This window comes from Dendropsophus ebraccatus, chromosome 7 (assembly GCF_027789765.1).
Source record: "Dendropsophus ebraccatus isolate aDenEbr1 chromosome 7, aDenEbr1.pat, whole genome shotgun sequence".
Classification (NCBI taxonomy): Eukaryota; Metazoa; Chordata; class Amphibia; order Anura; family Hylidae; genus Dendropsophus; species Dendropsophus ebraccatus.
Window position 1 is genome coordinate 87,304,446 of NC_091460.1, and position 19,020 is coordinate 87,323,465.

Below are 19,020 nucleotides of genomic sequence, written 5' to 3' on the forward strand. Positions count from 1 at the left end.
TTTTTTTGGCAATTAATTATAAATAAAATGGGACTATTGTGACGCTTATAACGGTTTTATTTTTTCACCTACGGGGCTGTATGGGGTGTCATTTTTTCCGCCATGATCTCTAGTTTTTATTAATACCATATTTGTGAAGATCGGACGTTTTGATCACTTTTTATAAATTTTTTTATATATATAATGTAACATAAAATCGGTAATCCGCGCACTTTTTTCCCTCTTTTCGTGTACGCCGTTTACCGTTCACAATGACGCTTGTTATATTTTAATAGACCGGACAATTACGCACGCTACGGTATATTATATGTTTATCTATTTATTTATTTTTATATGTTTTATTTATATAATGGGAAAGGGGGGTGATTTCAACTTTTATTGGGGGAGGGGTTTTGGGGTAGTGTGTTAGTGTTTTTAACTTTTTTTTTTTACACATTTGAAGTCCCTTTGGGGGACTTTTACATTCACTACTTGGATTTTTACACTGATGAATGCTATGCCATAGGCATAGCATTGATCAGTGTTATCGGCGATCTGCTTATTGAGCCTGCCTGTGCAGGCTCAGTGACCAGAGCGCCGATCGGACCGCACGGAGGCAGGTGAGAGAGCTCCGGCGGCCCGTTTTACCGATCGGGACCCCCGCAGTCACACTGCGGGGGTCCCGATCGGTAGGTGACAGGGGACTCCCCCTGTCACTTACACTTAAACGCCGCGGTCGCGCCGCGATCGCGGCGTTTAAGGAGTTAATGACACGCGGCAGCGCGATCGCTGCAGCGTGTCATTACCGGTGAGGTCCCGGCTGCTGATTGCAGCCGGCCCCCACCTGCTATGAAGCGCGCTCCGCTCCGGAGCGCGCTTCATAGCGGGAGAAACACCCAGGGCGTACAGTTACGCCCTAGGTCGTCTGGGGACAGACTTCCATGGCGTAACTATACGCCCTGGGTCGTCTAAGGGTTAAAGTGTCACTGTCGTTAAATTTTTTTTTTGCAGAAATCAATAGTCCAGGCGATTTTAAGAAACTTTGTAATTGGGTTTATTAGCCAAATCTGCCATTATCTGCATGTAAAAAGCCTTTTCCCAGACCCCCCCCTCCTCTCCTTTCTGTCATCCACTCCTCAGAATCAGAAAATCTCGAATGTTTTTTCATCAGTCAGATCTGTCTGGTCTATGAAGAGGGGAGGGGAGAGGGGGAAGGAGGGAGATTAGCGGGCAGCTGAGAGCTAAGAACAAAGGATTGCTCAGCTGGGGAGCTATTCAGAGCCCTAATTAGAGGTCAGAGAGGTCCATGGTGCCTGTCAAAGGAGAGAGCCCAGGATGTGAATGTAAATTAACTCTTTGTTGTCCTGTTTTGCTGCTTTTACTTTCTCTCTCCATAGGAAAACAACCAAGACAGGGGAGAGCTTCAAACTGCTTTTTCATGATAAAAATTCATTTTTCGGCTAATAAAACCAATTAGAAAAGTTTCTTAAAATCGCCTGGACTATTGATTTCTGCAATAAAAATTTTAACGACAGTGACACTTTAAGCAATAAGGACATTAGAGAATTGAATGTAGTGACATAAGTCCTCCATACCCACTTCTTTTATTTTCTTCTGGTTATAGCAGAGTCACATTTGACTTTAACATTTGGATCAACCAGAAGACCATAATATAAGCTGATAGATCGGTGTTCTCTTATCAAGCCTATTGCATGGCTCAATATTTAAGCAGGCAGGGCTGAACAGACATTGTTAGCAATGTTCATGCAGCCATTGTTTTGTAGGGGAACTCCAGCATCTGTAAATAGAAAATAATAAAAATGTTATACTTACCTCCTCCAATGTCGACCTCCTGTGTCTCTGCGCCCCAAAACTTCATCAGCCAATGACTGACCAAGATGGGACGGCGTCAAGGCCAGTGATTGGAGTGGGCTTGCATTGCTGAGACCAGTTTGTTTGTGGAAGTGTTGGCGTTGGCTGCAGTCAATGGGGGGCGCAGACACAACAAGAAAACACCAGGGGGAACTTAGAGGTAAGCATAATATCTTTATTATTTCCTATTTACCAATTCCAAAGTACCCCTTTAAAGCAAGGGCGCATGGACATTGCTAGAAATGTCTGTGCAGCCCTGCCTGCACAATTATTGAGCTGTTTAAAATCTGTTCACTAAGAGAGCAGCATTCACTTGCCCCATGGAGTGGACCATCTAATATGGCCCTAAGGGTGCCTTTAGACAGACAGATTTATCTGACAGATTTTTGAAGCCAAAGCCAGGAACAGGAAACAGATTTCTTTTCTTTTCAAATCCATTCCTGGGTTTGGCTTCAAAAAGCTGTCATATAAACCCCTCTGTGTAGAGGCACCCTAAAGACTCTGAACTGGAAAACACTGACTTTAGGGAAAGCTACATTGAAAAGGTGGTGTGGGAACTATAGTCTCTATACATTTTACTGAGGAAATATTACCCCTTCAGTCCCATAACATGTGTCCAGCACAAACAGTCAGGACACTTTTAGCAAGGGAAATAAATTTTAAAGTCGTCACTTTGCTCAAAATATTTTTGGCCTACAGGTCCCTTAGCCAATAGTGCGGCCACAGACCGCACTTCAAATGTGTGTCTGTAGTGCTCCATGAATCACAAAGCACTACATTGGCACATCATTAGCATACCACTCCATGCTGCAAATTACACTGCGCATTACAGCAGGTCCTATTTTATTTTTCCAGCACAGATCGCAGCCTCATACGGACGTGTGAATGGGATCACTGAATAACATTGGTCCTATGTCCTGTCCGCAATTGCGAATGGGACAAGGCACATGTGAATGTGGCCTTAGGCGGTCCATTCTAAGGGTACTACTACATGGAACGATAATTGGCCCTATCCAGCCAATCGTTGATATAGGTTCTGACCTATAATTGTCGGATGCTGATCACGCATTGCTATGTGTAATAGCAGTGCGCGGCCGACGCTGACGATTAGCAAAGAAGAATACATTACCTATCCAGGCTGCAGGGCTCCTCTTGTACTGTGCTTCTCCCCGGGTCCCGCGCGCTCCAGCTTCAGAGCGGCTTGTGTCAGCTGACAGACCGCTCTGCAGCTGGAGTGCGCGGGACCCGGGAAGAAGCACAGAACAAGAGGAGCCCTGCAGCCTGGACAGGTAATGTATAAAGTTTAAACAAGGGCTGCAAGGACATTGGTAACAATGTCCCTGCAGCCCTTGTTAAACGATTATCGAGCCGTGTAATAGGCCCAGTAAACGAGCGCCGATCTAGCAGATCGGTGCTCGTTTACATTTATTATCGTGCCTTCATTAGCCCGTGTAATAGTACCCTAACTCTTTGTAAAGCTGTTAAAGTGACTCTGTACCCACAATCTGACCACCCCAAACCACTTGTACTATCAGATAGCTGCTCTTAATCTAAGATCTGTCCTGGGGTCCGTTCAGCAAGTGATGCAGTTATTGTCCTAAAAAACAACTTTTACACTTGCAGCCCTGTGTCAATTGGAGTACCCATGCCCTAGGGTTGCAACACCCCTCTGTCCCTCCTCCCTGTCCTCCTTATCATTAGATATGCCCCTAGAATAATTTCTTCTATTCATCACCTGTGTGAACACTGCACATGTGGTGGTTCATAAAGGCACCAGTGCAGTGTTCAGGTGATCTTGGATTAAAAGCAGCTATCTGAAGGTTTAGAAGGGACAAACAGTTTGGGAGGGACAGATTGTGGGTACAGAGTCGCTTTAAACTCAGAATTCTACAAACACAATTCAGCAGACAGCAGAGATTGTAATGTTAATACTATTTTGCCAAATGTAAATGTAGTTTCCAAGAATATTATGCTGCTGGGCAAGTGGACATAAGGCGCCACATGTTCCCAACTGGTATGGGCAATGGACATGATCCTGGCATAATTGAGCTGTATATGAAATATAGCAGGCAGAATGGCATTCAATGTGCAACCTAGATAACAATGCCGTATGCTAAGGGTCAGTAAAATGTCATATAAAAGAGCTATGCTAGAAAATAAAAAGACTATACAAAACAAGTGCCTCACAGCTTACACACAGACCAGAGGATCCTCGATGCACCAGCACTTGATATGTGATACTTTTGTAGAAAATGGAAGATAAAAAGAACCACTGAATCCAAATAAGTGGAATCATTTACCAGTTACAAGTTTTAATGCTTTGGCATCTTTATCAGATCTTTTCTTAGAATTGCTGCTACGTGAAGGCTATATTGCTCTTCCTGGACAGTATCACTGTTAGAAATGGTCAGGAAGACAAAGGGCTAAAAAGAGGCGGTAACATGGCGCTTTGCGGGCACAGGCAAGTAGTGATTGTTTATCATGTTCCCCCCTGCCAGCTGACAATTTTTTCTTCGGACTTCTCCTTTAACTTATCGTTATTTAAGGGTCATAGCTTTTTAGAAATATATTGTACGTGCGTTTAAAAAATTCACTGCAGTAAATGGCATACAAACCATGTGACAAAAAAGTACATAAACTAAAAAAGTGTAAATTTATCAAGCATCAAATAAAATTATAAATACGTATGCAACTGAAGCTTCCATTCAAATGAAAGTGCAAGCTTGGGGGGAAAATGGGGGTGGGTAAAAGTCACAATATCATATTAAGAGTCAGATCTGCTAGAGGCTAGCCCATAGGTCTCCAAACTGCGGCCCTCCAGCTGTAAAAGTCACAAACTATAAATTTCCCCTAAGTATGTATTAATGTCAGAACCTTATGGTGCGTTTACACAGACAGATTTATCTGACAGATTTTGGAAGCCAAAGGCAGGAATGGATTTTAAAAGAGGAGAAATTTCAGTCTTTCCTTTATGACCTCTTCTCTGTTTATAGTCTGTTCCTGGCTTTGACCTCAAAAATCTGTTAGATAAATCTGTCTGTGTAAACGCACCATTAGTAAGCAGCCTGGAAACTACTTTCCCCGCCAACTTGCAAATTTAACATAAAAGCAAGTACCTTTCCTGCAGTCCAGATTCTATACATTAGTATTAGGGTCGATATTTGGGTCAGGTCAGAGCTCGCTTGCTCCTTGTTCCCCGCTTGCCGTCTGTGCACAGACAGCGATTGGGGAGGAGCAGTGGGGCCACAGGGAGCTGCCTGGACAATGTTAAGATCGTCCAGGTGGCCCATTGAAGAAAGCGACGGTCTGGTGCCGCCGCTGCTCCTACTACATGGATTGTGATTTTGGTTCAATGCGTTAAAACATTGATCAGCAATTATTGTGCAAGTTGGCTGATCGTTGCCTCAAACATGAACTATCTGCCAAAGATTTGAAGCCAAAGCCAGGAACAGACTATAAAACAGAGATCAGGTCATAAAGTAAAGCCTGAGATTTCTCCTCTTTTCAAATCCATTCCTGGCTTTGGCCCTAAATCTTTGGCAAATAATCTGTCAGATAATATTTCTGTGTAAATGGACCCTTACAATAAACAACGCCGGAGTATGCCGTTCATCATTAAAAATCCCTTCACTATCTAATCATTGGCTAACTTATTCATTTTAAATTGTTGGTCATGGCATACAAGGTCATCTACAACCCCCGCCGCAGTCACTGATTGGCCCGATTTACATACTTGCGGCGGACACGTCAATTCTTTAAACGGAGAGCGGTGGGAACGGAGGCGCGCAAGCCATCACATAGAGACACTGAGGCAGCAAGATTACACCTTTTGCTGTGTGAACATACCCTAGGGCTGTTTTTCTATATTTGAATTGGAAATGTGCCCCAAATTTGGCCAAAACCACTCCCCCTTTCTTCCTCAATTGCTGTTTATAATCCCAACAAAATTGTGTGGGGTGCGTCAGAAATGCATTAAAGCAACTCTGTACCCACAATATGACCCCCCAAACTGCTTGTACCTTTGGATAGCTGCTTTTAATCCAAGATCTGTCCTGCGGTCCATTTGGCAGGTGATGCAGTTATTGACCTAAAAAACAACTTTAAGGGTATAAACCCACACACCGTATACACAGCGTATTTACTGCTGCGATACGCAGCGAATACGCAGCAAAAACGCAACAAATACGCAGCAGATTAGATCTAAATAACTGAACTCAGCATTAAATCTTCACCATCAAACTGCTGCGTATTTGCTGCGTATTTGTTGCGTATTTGCTGCGTATACGGTGTGTGGGTTTGTACCCTTAAACTTACAGCCCTGTGCCCTACGGGCATGGCTTAGAATATCTGTGCCCTAACTTTGCACCACCCTCCATCCCTCCTCCCAACCCTCTTCATCATTAGGAGTGCCACTGGAACATTTTCTCCATGCTGAACATTTGCACAGGTGTCTTAACGATCCAGTCCATGTGCCGGGCTGACACATCTGACGAATAGTAGGCAATCAGCTTGGAGCATTCCTAATGATGAGGGTGGGGAGGAGGAAAAGAATGTTTGTGCCAGCCAAATGCATACACAATCTAGGCCACGGGGCTGCCAGTTTAAAAGATGTTTTATTAGACAATAACTGCATCACCTGCCGAACGGACCCCAGGACAGATTTTGGATTAAAAGCAGCTATCCGAAGGTATAAGCAGTTTGGGGAGGTCAGATTGTGGGTACAAAGTCGCTTTAAGTACACAAATGTAGAAACACAGTTTAAGGGTGCCTTCACACGTACTGTATCGCTGCGTTTTTAACTCTGCGTTTTTATCGCTGCGTTTTTTACATGCGCGTTTTGATTTTCACATGATTTTCATCACCTATCCAGGCAGTCCCGGCCAGTGATTGGCTGAGCGGCCTGTCAGCTGACAGGCCACTATGAAGCTGGAAGCTGAGCTGTGATTGGTGTGGGCAGTTTACGCCAGTCTAAATTTTACACCCTTTGATAAATTTCCCCCAATGTGTTTAGTGTCCTTTTTCAATGAGCATAAGACTAGAAATTTACCTTCAGGAGACTGGACCTGGATTTCACATAAGTTCAGTTTAACAGCATGATAAAAATAAATAAATATTGAATTAATGTATATTGCAAACTTGCTTAAGGGTAGCTTTACATGTACCGTATCGCAGCTCATTTCTGCTGCGGATCCGCAGAAGACTTGACTAAATGAATGAACACGGCATTAAATTCGCACTGTAAAATCAGCGGATCTGCAGCGGATTTGATGGTGCAGATTTGATGCAGTGTTCATTCATTTAGTCAAATCTGCTGCGGATCCACTGCGGATCTGCAGCAGGAAATGAGCTGCGATACGGTACGTGTGAAGCTACCCTTATATTACATCTACTGTTGATTTAGATTTTGAAAGTTATACCGACAGTGACACTTTAATCCCTCCCAGCAGAATCACGTACTGCCACACCCTATTCTGCATACTGTTCCGGCAGATGGACAGGCCGGTACATGACTGGGACCCAGCAGACAGTGATAGCCAGGCACCAAATGCGACTGCCGAGTCCCAGGCCGAGCCAGGATCTCGGCCGTTGTCCCTATAGGTGCTGAATTCTTCCTTTGTTTCCCACCGGCTGTGTGGAGCAATCTCACAGCCCCGATTGTTGCTGTGATACCAAGAGGCCTTTCCTGAGGCCTCCTGTGTCGCAGCTATGGTGGTTGATCAGGCTTAGTCAAAGGGGTTAAACACTGTCAGGGTACAAACATACGCATATACGCTGTGTATTTACTGCTGCGATACGCAGCAGATACGCAGCAGATTAGATCTATATAACTGAACACAGTATCAAATCTGCTGCGTATCTGCTGTGTGTGTTTGTACCCTTAGGGTGGGTTCACACCTACAGGATCTGCAGCAGACCTGCAGCAGATTTGATGTTGTGTTCAGTTATTTAAATGAAATCTGCTGCAGAAAATCAGCTGCAGATCCTGTAGGTGTGAACGCACCATTTTTTTTTTTATGTCTCATCCCAGTGTCAAGGAGTTGGAGACAAGTTGCTCCAATGCCAAGGCTTGGCATGCCTCCTCACTTCCCTCACCTCCCACCCTCTCATTGATTGAAGTATGGAGGTGCGGATAAGTGTCAACCTACAAAACTTCAGTATTTAGACCCCCCCCCCCCCCCCTTCCCGGTCACCGGGCTGATAAAAATGCAGTTTTATAATTGTACTGTTCACTTTTGCTACCCTAAGAGACTACTTTTAACGGGGAACCCCCCTATAGCGCCCAGGATGTTGAAGAGGAAGGTATGTGTCTTATTTCCTCTTCCGCGCCAGTCCTGCACTGTTAGCTCAATCTTCAGCTGTGAGCACTGTTCGGAGAACTTTCCCTTCCCACAGCTTCATCCGGCCCACCCACCTTTTTGCCATGTAAAGTAGGGTTGCAAACTGTTATTTCATGCAAAGTCATCAACTTAAGGAACCATGTTGTACAGTAGGAACCTATAGGCAAGGGATGCCACTGTTGGCTTATACACTGACAACCGTCAAATTTAGATGTAGGGAAAACCTCTTGATATATTCCTCTGATGGTCAATGGTCAATACAATATGTCTATGAAGCAAAAAATTCTACCAGTATTCAAATATAACACCACCATACCACATACTATGGTGTGATAGCCTCTCACTCCGCATTGGTGCTTTTTTAAAAAAAATTCTATTCTGTTACACTGTTCTGAGATATGCAGTAAAAGTGGTATACGTACCGAGGGCATATATGCTACTGCCACCTGCCCCCTCATAAATATTCATCATGGGCTCTGCTCCTAACACAGCTCCCAACCTTGCCAAACCTGTAAACATGCAGTAAGGGCCCTATTACACAAGACGATTATCATGCAGAAAATAGTTATATTATTTGAATTTAAACGATAATTGTTCTGTGTAATTGCAGGCAACGATCAAAAAATTGTTAGTATCGTTGAACGTTGATTTTGATCTGACCCTAAAATCATTATTAATGTTTACTAATCGTTTGCTGTGATTCCACATTCGTTCACTAATCGGACAGTGTAATTCCACATCATTCATTCTTTTGTTGGGATCTGATGGAGTAAACTATCGTAGTAACGATTGTTGTAACAATTGTAACTAATAACTATCGTTCTGTATAATATGGTGAACAATTTCCAGTTAACAATATACAAACAAAATCTCATTTGCGATAGTTTATTGTTAATATTTAAAAATCGCTTCATCTAATAGGACCCTAAAGCCCCTATTGCACAGCCTGATCTTCACAGCAAGGGAACGCTGACCTGTCCCCCGAATCCTCGGTCCCCAGAGCTATACTGTCCTGCCTTCCTTCACTGAACTGCATAGAAAGTAGTACTTCATACACAGCTCCAGAGATCCCACTAATAATGCCATGATATTGATTTCCCCTGAATTTGTGATCATGTGCTTCCATTATGCACTCAATACAGATATAAATGTACATGCAGTAGAAAGAAAACAGTGCTCCACATAAATTCATTTTTCTTCAAATGAGAACTCATGTAAAAATCCAGAGTGGGCAGAAGGTTGTTATAACATAATAATAATGATGATACTGTATACTTGCCTGTCCCTGCACCCTCCAACACCACCATTCATTGTCCACCTTCGGTCTCCATTTTATCCTGTATAGTCACGACCCGACAGGAACCCCCCCACTCTGTGCAAGGTCAAGACGTTGCAGGACTTGGAGCTACAGGAGGCTGGCGGGGTCTGTGAGCAGAGACTTTGTGCTCCGGGGGCACTAGAACGGGTAAGTATAGCTTCTTATTTATATTCCTACCACCATCTGTCCAACTTGAATTTTAACATTATGCCCGGAAATCTCCTTTAAAAGGAAACTGACAGCAAATAATCACAGATAAAACCGCTGCCAGGCATGCATAGTACAAAGGGCATACATTAAAGTGTTATCTTTGTGTAATTTCCCCCCACCCCAAACACACACACACACACACACAATTCTTGAATGTCAGTTTCCTTTTACCATCTAACCCCATCAGATATTTTTGGTAAATTTGTAACTCATCACATTCTAACATTTCATACACAGAGCTTTATGAGGGCTTTGTGGGACCAATAGTACTTATTAAAGACATGCCTATTATGGAGATTGCTGCACTCACAGACGCTAGTGATGCTATAATATATGAGGCTGTGCACCAGTCAGCAGAATACAGACCAGTGTTTACTACTACCCATATTCGGCCTATGACACGGCAGGCATAGACTGGGGATAAGCAGTTTTATTATGGAAGTTATTTCAATTCTAATAAGAGAAGTATATCTAGGAATTACAGTCTACACAATTCCCTAATAAACAAACCTAGGAAAACATACAATGTATTGTATCCCAGCCATTAAAAAAGACCTCTTATTCCCCACTGAATTTCTATAAATCACATTGATTTCCAGTCATTCTGAATTATTTACAGCATTTCTGCAGCAATAAATTCTAAAGAAACCTCACTTACAGTCACGTGTAATGAAAAACAGCACTCTTTGTAAAAGGTCCACCCAAAAGACATCATGGGACAGTGGCATAGGGCCTATATACAGACATGACTATACAGTACAGTGCAAGGCTCCGTCTACAGACATGACAATACAGTACAGTACAAGGCTCTGTCTAAAGACATCATGGGACAGTGGGATATGGCCCATAGACAGACATAATACAGTACAGTGCAAGGCCCCATCTACAGACATGATAATACTGTACAGTACAAGGCTCAGTCTATAGACATCATGGGACAGTGGGATAAGGCCCGTCTACAGACATAATACAGTACCCCTAATACAGACATAACAGTAGAGTACAGGGCCCCTACTACAGACATGACAGTAGAGTACAGGGCCCCTACTACAGACATGACAGTACAATACAGGACCCTATCTACAGACATGACAATACAGTACAGTACAAGGCCCCATCTACAGACATCATGGGACAGTGGGATAGGGCCCATCTACAGACATGACAATACAGTACAGGGCCCCATGTACAGACAAGATGGAACACTAAAGCGATTGTCGAACATTTTGGGGTTTTTTTTGGGAAATGAGAATTATTTGTAATCTGTTCCTTTCCCTCAGTTGTTTTCTCTGACTTTTACCTGTGTCCCTGGGCCTCCTCCTCTGTTGCTGCTTTTTGGATTTGTGTTTGTTTACATAAAGAACTTCCAGGTCACAGCAGTGACATCACAGCTCTGCAAGCCTGTGGCACCACCCCCTCCTCTCTAAACCTAGCTCCACCTACTGTACCCATAGGCAGGAAATATCTGTATTACTACAAGTGTCCTTTGAGTAGCATGGTGGGTCAGTGTCTGCCAATTACTTATATTTTCAAATACACTAGTTTTTGGAATTTTTTGATGTGTTGTAGGACTACAATCCCCAGCACACATGTACATGATAGGAGTTGTAGCCCTAGATTACATATACACTACAGTAGCCATCATACAGGTGGGCGGGGTCTATGAGCCAGGATTCTGTTTCCTCAGCAAGAAATGGAATGGTGACTGACATGAGGTGAAGTAGCATCTCTCCTCTCCATATTACACACACAGCAGCCTCTCTCCTCTCCATATTACATACTGCAGCAGCCTGTCTCCTCTCCATATTACACACAGCAGCAGCCTCTCTCCTCTCCATATTACATACTGCAGCAGCCTGTCTCCTCTCCATATTATATACAGCAGCAGCCTCTCTCTTCTCCATATTACACACAGCAGCAGCCTCTCTCCTCTCCATATTACACACAGCAGCAGCATCTCTCCTCTCCATATTATATACAGCAGCAACCTCTCTCCTCTCCATATTACACACAGCAGCAGCCTCTCTCCTCTCCATATTACACACAGCAGCAGCATCTCTCCTCTCCATATTATATACAGCAGCAACCTCTCTCCTCTCCATATTACACACAGCAGCAGCCTCTCTCCTCTCCATATTACACACAGCAGCAGCCTCTCTCCTCTCCATATTACACACAGCAGCAGCCTCTCTCCTCTCCATATTACACACAGCAGCAGCATCTCTCCTCTCCATATTACACACAGCAGCAGCCTCTCTCCTCTCCATATTACACACAGCAGCAGCCTCTCTCCTCTCCATATTACACAGCAGCAGCCTCTCTCCTCTCCATATTACACACAGCAGCAGCATCTCTCCTCTCCATATTAAAGACTCCCGCAGCACCGCCCTAACGTTGAACAATGAAACAGTTGTCCATAGCAACCAGATAGTTGTTGTTTGTTTTTTTTTTCATTTTTAAAAAGGCCCTAAAAATGACACCTAGAATCTGACTGGTTGCTATGGGTAACTATTTTCCTGTTTCTCTGCTCGTTATACCAGGACCCCAACACTACAAAGCAACATGGCTAACCTCTGCGCCCCCCCACAACATGGCTAACCTCTGCGCCCCCCCACAACATGGCTAACCTCTGCGCCCCCCCCACAACATGGCTAACTTCTGCGCCTCCCCCCACAACATGGCTAACTTCTGCGCCTCCCCCCACAACATGGCTAACCTCTGCGCCTCCCCCCACAACATGGCTAACCTCTGCGCCCCCCCACAACATGGCTAACCTCTGCGCCCCCCCCACAACATGGCTAACCTCTGCGCCTCCCCCCCCCCCCAACATGGATAACCTCTGCGCCCCCCCCCCAACATGGATAACCTCTGCGCCTCCCCCCACAACATGGATAACCTCTGCGCCCCCCCCCCCCAACATGGATAACCTCTGCGCCCCCCCCCCCAACATGGATAACCTCTGCGCCCCCCCCCCAACATGGATAACCTCTGCGCCCCCCCCCCCCAACATGGATAACCTCTGCGCCCCCCCCCCCCATCATGGATAACCTCTGCGCCCCCCCCCCCCCATGGATAACCTCTGCGCCCCCCCCCCCAACATGGATAACCTCTGCGCCCCCCCCCCCCCCCCCCCCAACATGGATAACCTCTGCGCCCCCCCCAACATGGATAACCTCTGCGCCCCCCCGCCCCAACATGGATAACCTCTGCGCCCCCCCGCCCCAACATGGATAACCTCTGCGCCCCCCCACAACATAGCTATCAGCTCCTGGTCTCCTCCATGCCATGCTGCCCTTACTGCTGCAGTTTCTACTGGGCTCAGATATTAGCTCCTCCTACAGGGGTGGGGCTTAAGGATTGTGAATGCATAACCCCACCCACCCGATGACTCTCTGTTCTCTCACTGGCAGGAACAGGAAACAGAATGGGAACAGGACATCACAGGAAGTAAAGAAAACACAGGCAGAGTGGTCATGTGATTGAGCCTGAGAACACAGTAAGCACTCTAAATAAAAAGTAGAAGTGTATATAGAATAAACAACACCCACAGAGGTCAATGCAAGCTAGTTTATTCAAATATCCTGGACAACCCCTTTAAGTCCACCTGTACATATGATAATACAAAATAGGATCCATCAACAGATCAGACATCATGGGACAGTATAGCACCCGTCTACAGACATGACAATACAGTACAGGGCCTGTCTACAGGCATCATATGAGACATTACAGGGTCACCTGTAGACATAATATCGGAAAGGGTCCATCAACAAACATGATGGCACAGTATGGGGTCCGCCTGTACCCATTACAGAACAGTATAGGGTCAATCTGTGTACATGATAATACAGTGAATATAATTCAGTACAAGATCCATCCTGTAAATATAAAAAGGCGATCTCCAGACATAATACACTATCTATAGACCATGCGAGGACATCATACATTATAGGGTCTGTACATGGAATTGATGGTACAATATATTGTCTGCAGACATGATAACTCACTATAGCATCAGAGGCCATGACAGTACAGTATATGGTCAGCCATCCATTGGCCATTACTGCCGGCACAGTATGGAAATGATCATGAATTATAGGATATGGGCCACCTCCAAGCATATTATACTACAGTGTCCATCTGTGGATGATACATCAGCAGACATGATGGTATGTGCGGCCATGATGATCCATGGATGACTATACAGTATCATTGATGCTATTATTCATCATCACTGCAGCTCACACAGTACCATAGCACTGCACTCACCACAGCCTCCGCCACAGGAGGAATCACTGTCTGACCCGGAGCACCCATACAGGACAATAGTCTGGGAAACAAGCAATCTAAAAGGGGACTACAACTCCCAGCACTCCTTGCGGCACATTTTCAAATCTAAAAAACTTTATCGAGTTGTGTGCACGGCCATGACAGTAGCAGCAGCCCGCGGGCTACCTCCCTCTGCAGCCATTAGCCTGGCCAGACTAATCACCAGGAATACACAGCGCAAAGCAAATGCGAATCCCCCGAGAGGCGGCGCACACCGCACTTACCGCTCACACACAGGATCTCCTCAGACGCGAGCAGCAGCCGAGTCCACATCCATTTTCTAAGGTGTAAAACGTCAAGGTCCCCTAGATGCACATGATGGTGATGGCGGAGGAAGCTGCCCGGGCTCCGCAGATAGTAGTACGCGTCTCTGTAGCGCTCAGCTTCCCGCTGTGAGGCGGAAATGGACGAGCCGCCGGGACGTGCTGCTATATGTCTTGTAGGGGGCAGAGCCGCGCTGGCTGCATGGACGGAGCATAAGATGGAGGAGCGCGCTGTACCTGCAGCATGCGCAGTACAGGCCCCAGAGCGGCGCAATTAATCATCAGCCGCCGCCGCGTCCTGTCACTGCGAGCCTCAGCGCCCGCCCGCTGCCATGCTGCGCGCTCTACGGAGGCTGGCCGAGCTGTGGCGGTCCTGGCTGAGGGGGCTGGGAGACTAGAGACGGGGCTGTGGTGGGGGCAGAGGATGCTCCTCTATAGTGCAGCAGCGACCATGGTGTGCGCTACATGACGTGACCTGTGCAGTACACGGCCATCACACCGGGACACTGCGCAGTACACGGCCATCACACCGGGACACAGCGCAGTACACGGCCATCACACCGGGACACGGCGCAGTACACGGCCATCACACCGGGACACTGCGCAGTACACGGCCATCACACCGGGACACAGCGCAGTACACGGCCATCACACCGGGACACTGCGCAGTATACGGCCATCACACCGCAACACTGCGCAGTATACGGCCATCACACCGGAACACTGCGCAGTATACGGCCATCACACCGGGACACTGCGCAGTATACGGCCATCACACCGCAACACTGCGCAGTACACGGCCATCACACCGGGACACTGCGCAGTATACGGCCATCACACCGCAACACTGCGCAGTACACGGCCATCACACCGGGACACTGCGCAGTACACGGCCATCACACCGGGACACTGCGCAGTACACGGCCATCACACCGGGACACAGCGCAGTACACGGCCATCACACCGGGACACTGCGCAGTATACGGCCATCACACCGGAACACTGACCGGGACACTGCGCAGTACACGGCCATCACACCGGGACACAGCGCAGTACACGGCCATCACACCGGGACACTGCGCAGTACACGGCCATCACACCGGGACACAGCGCAGTACACGGCCATCACACCGGGACACTGCGCAGTACACGGCCATCACACCGGGACACTGCGCAGTACACGGCCATCACACCGGGACACTGCGCAGTACACGGCCATCACACCGGGACACAGCGCAGTACACGGCCATCACACCGGGACACAGCGCAGTAGACGGCCATCACACCGGAACACTGACCGGGACACTGCGCAGTACACGGCCATCACACCGGGACACAGCGCAGTACACGGCCATCACACCGGGACACTGCGCAGTATACGGCCATCACACCGGGACACAGCGCAGTACACGGCCATCACACCGGGACACTGCGCAGTACACGGCCATCACACCGGGACACTGCGCAGTATACGGCCATCACACCGGGACACTGCGCAGTACACGGCCATCACACCGGGACACAGCGCAGTACACGGCCATCACACCGGGACACTGCGCAGTACACGGCCATCACACCGGGACACAGCGCAGTACACGGCCATCACACCGGGACACTGCGCAGTACACGGCCATCACACCGGGACACAGCGCAGTACACGGCCATCACACCGGAACACTGCGCAGTACACGGCCATCACACCGGGACACAGCGCAGTACACGCCCATCACACCGGGACACAGCGCAGTACACGCCCATCACACCGGGACACAGCGCAGTACACGGCCATCACACCGGAACACTGCGCAGTACACGGCCATCACACCGGGACACTGCGCAGTACACGGCCATTACACCGGGACACTGCGCAGTACACGGCCATCACACCGGGACACTGCGCAGTACACGGCCATCACACCGGGACACAGCGCAGTACACGGCCATCACACCGGGACACTGCGCAGTATACGGCCATCACACCGGAACACTGACCGGGACACTGCGCAGTACACGGCCATCACACCGGGACACAGCGCAGTACACGGCCATCACACCGGGACACTGCACAGTACACGGCCATCACACCGGGACACAGTGCAGTACACGGCCATCACACCGGGACACTGCGCAGTACACGGCCATCACAGCGCAGTACACGGCCATCACACCGGAACACTGCGCAGTACACGGCCATCACACCGGGACACAGCGCAGTACACGCCCATCACACCGGGACACAGCGCAGTACACGCCCATCACACCGGGACACAGCGCAGTACACGGCCATCACACCGGAACACTGCGCAGTACACGGCCATCACACCGGGACACAGCGCAGTACACGGCCATCACACCGGGACACTGCGCAGTATACGGCCATCACACCGGAACACTGCGCAGTATACGGCGATCACACCGGCACACTGCGCAGTACACGGCCATCACACCGGAACACTGCGCAGTATACGGCCATCACACCGGGACACAGCGCAGTACACGGCCATCACACCGGGACACTGAGCAGTACACGGCCATCACACCGGGACACTACGCAGTACACGGCCATCACACCGGGACACTGGGCAGTATACGGCCATCACACCGGGACACGGCGCAGTACACGGCCATCACACCGGGACACGGCGCAGTACACGGCCATCACATCGGGACACGGCGCAGTACACGGCCATCACACCGGGACACGGCGCAGTACACGGCCATCACACCGGGACACGGCGCAGTACACGGCCATCACACCGGGACACGGCGCAGTATACGGCCATCACACCGGAACACTGCGCAGTATACGGCCATCACACCGGGACACAGTGCAGTACACGGCCATCACACTGGGACACAGCGCAGTATACAGCCATCACACCGGGACACTGTGCAGTATACGGCCATCACACCGGGACACAGCGCAGTACACGGCCATCACACCGGGACACAGCGCAGTACACGGCCATCACACCGGGACACAGCGCAGTACACGGCCACAGGCCATGATACGGGTGTAATTATTGTGTTATTGTGTGTTCTCATCATACTTTGTTCCTCCATTACCAGGGCCACCAGCAGCAATTTCGGAGACACACACAGCTGAAGTGTCGGGTACCCCATTAACAAAAATCTGGGAGGTAGCTGTGACTCATGTCTCTGGTGGGATGTGACTCTGAGTGAGTCAGCCTTGTGATGGGTACCTTTTAAAATTATACTGGCACCATCCACAAGCTTAGGTGTTGCACATTCAGTATACACCTCTATAAAACATGTTTGTGTATTTTTTTTTTTTTGTTTAAAATAGCTTCAGCCGTGGACAGTGTCTCCTAGGCAGGGCTTCAGCACAGGCCCTCTCTCCAGCTGGGAGATAGGACCCAACTGCCATGAAACCCCTCCTAGGTGACACTGTTATTGATTAAATTGAGTAATGCTGCGTTTACACCAAACGATTATTGGCCCGATCGTACGATTAACGATGTCGGAGTAACAATTTTTTTTCATAGCGGTCAGCGTTGCGACGGTATGGTATATCATACGGAAAATTTGTTTTGCGATCGCTTAAGCCTATCTCGCATATAGGAAAAATCGGTGAACGACTCTTTACACAGAACGATATGCAAATTTTTGGCGAATGACGAACGACGATTTTAGAACATGTTTTAAGATCAAAATGAATGATTTCTCGTTCGTCGTTTGATCGTTCGCAGTGTTTACACATACGATTATTGTGCTAATTTGATTGTTATCGTGCAAATTCGCATGATAATCGTTCCGTGTAAACGCAGCATAAGGGGGTGAGAGTATTACTTTAAGGATATGATCCCACACTGTTGAAATTAAGTGGAGGGCCACCAATTAATGGCAAATTATTTTAAAATAACAGCCTTTGTTTTAACCCCTTAACCCTTTAAGGACATGGCCCATTTTCGTTTTTACGTTTTCGGTTTTTCCTCCTTGTGTTTAAAAGGTCATAGCACTTGCATTTTTCCACCTAGAAACCCACATGACCCCTTATTTCTTGCGTCACTAATTGTACTTTGCAATTACAGGCTGAATTTTTGCATAAAGTACACTGCGAAACCAGAAAAAAATTCAAAGTGTGGTGAAATTGAAAAAAAAAACGCATTTCTTTTATTTGGGGGAAATGTGTTTTTACGCCATTCGCCCTGGGGTAAAACTGACTTGTTATGCATGTTCCTCAAGTCGTTACGATTAAAACGATATGTAACATGTATAACTTATATTGTATCTGATGGCCTGTAAAAAATTCAAACCGTTGTTAACCAATATACATTCCTTAAAATCGCTCCATTCCCAGGCTTATAGCGCTTTTATCCTTTGGTCTATGGGGCTGTGCGAGGTGTCATTTTTTGCGCCATGATGTGATCTTTCTATCGGTACCTTGATTGCGCATATACGACTTTTTGATCGCTTTTTATTACATTTTTTCTGGATTTGATGCGACCAAAAATGCGCAATTTTGCACTTTGGGATTTTTTTGCGCTGACGCCGTTTACCGTACGAGATCAGGAATGTGATTAATTAATAGTTCGGGCGATTACGCACGCGGCGATACCAAACATGTTTATTTATTTATTTATTTGTTTACTTTTATTTAAAACCTGGGGAAAGGGGGGTGATTCAGACTTTTATTAGGGGAGGGGGATTTTTACTATTAACAACACGTTTTTTTTTTTTTTTTACACAT

At 47.3% G+C, this 19,020-nt stretch overlaps 1 protein-coding gene across 4 annotated transcripts in view; it reads right to left on the reverse strand.

The window, feature by feature from the left end:
• GLRB (glycine receptor beta) overlaps positions 1–19,020 on the reverse strand; it is a 148,418-nt gene that overhangs the window by 80,815 nt on the left and 48,583 nt on the right. For 2 of the 4 annotated variants that reach the window (XR_011363838.1, XM_069976627.1), the window contains exon 1: positions 14,271–14,635. The exons of 1 other annotated variant lie outside the window; for it this stretch is intronic. The gene's annotated coding sequence lies outside the window, so the exon portion shown is untranslated. Of the gene's footprint in view, positions 1–11,017; positions 11,049–14,270; positions 14,636–19,020 lie in introns of those variants that run through there. One more of the 4 variants, XR_011363839.1, reaches the window with a different exon arrangement.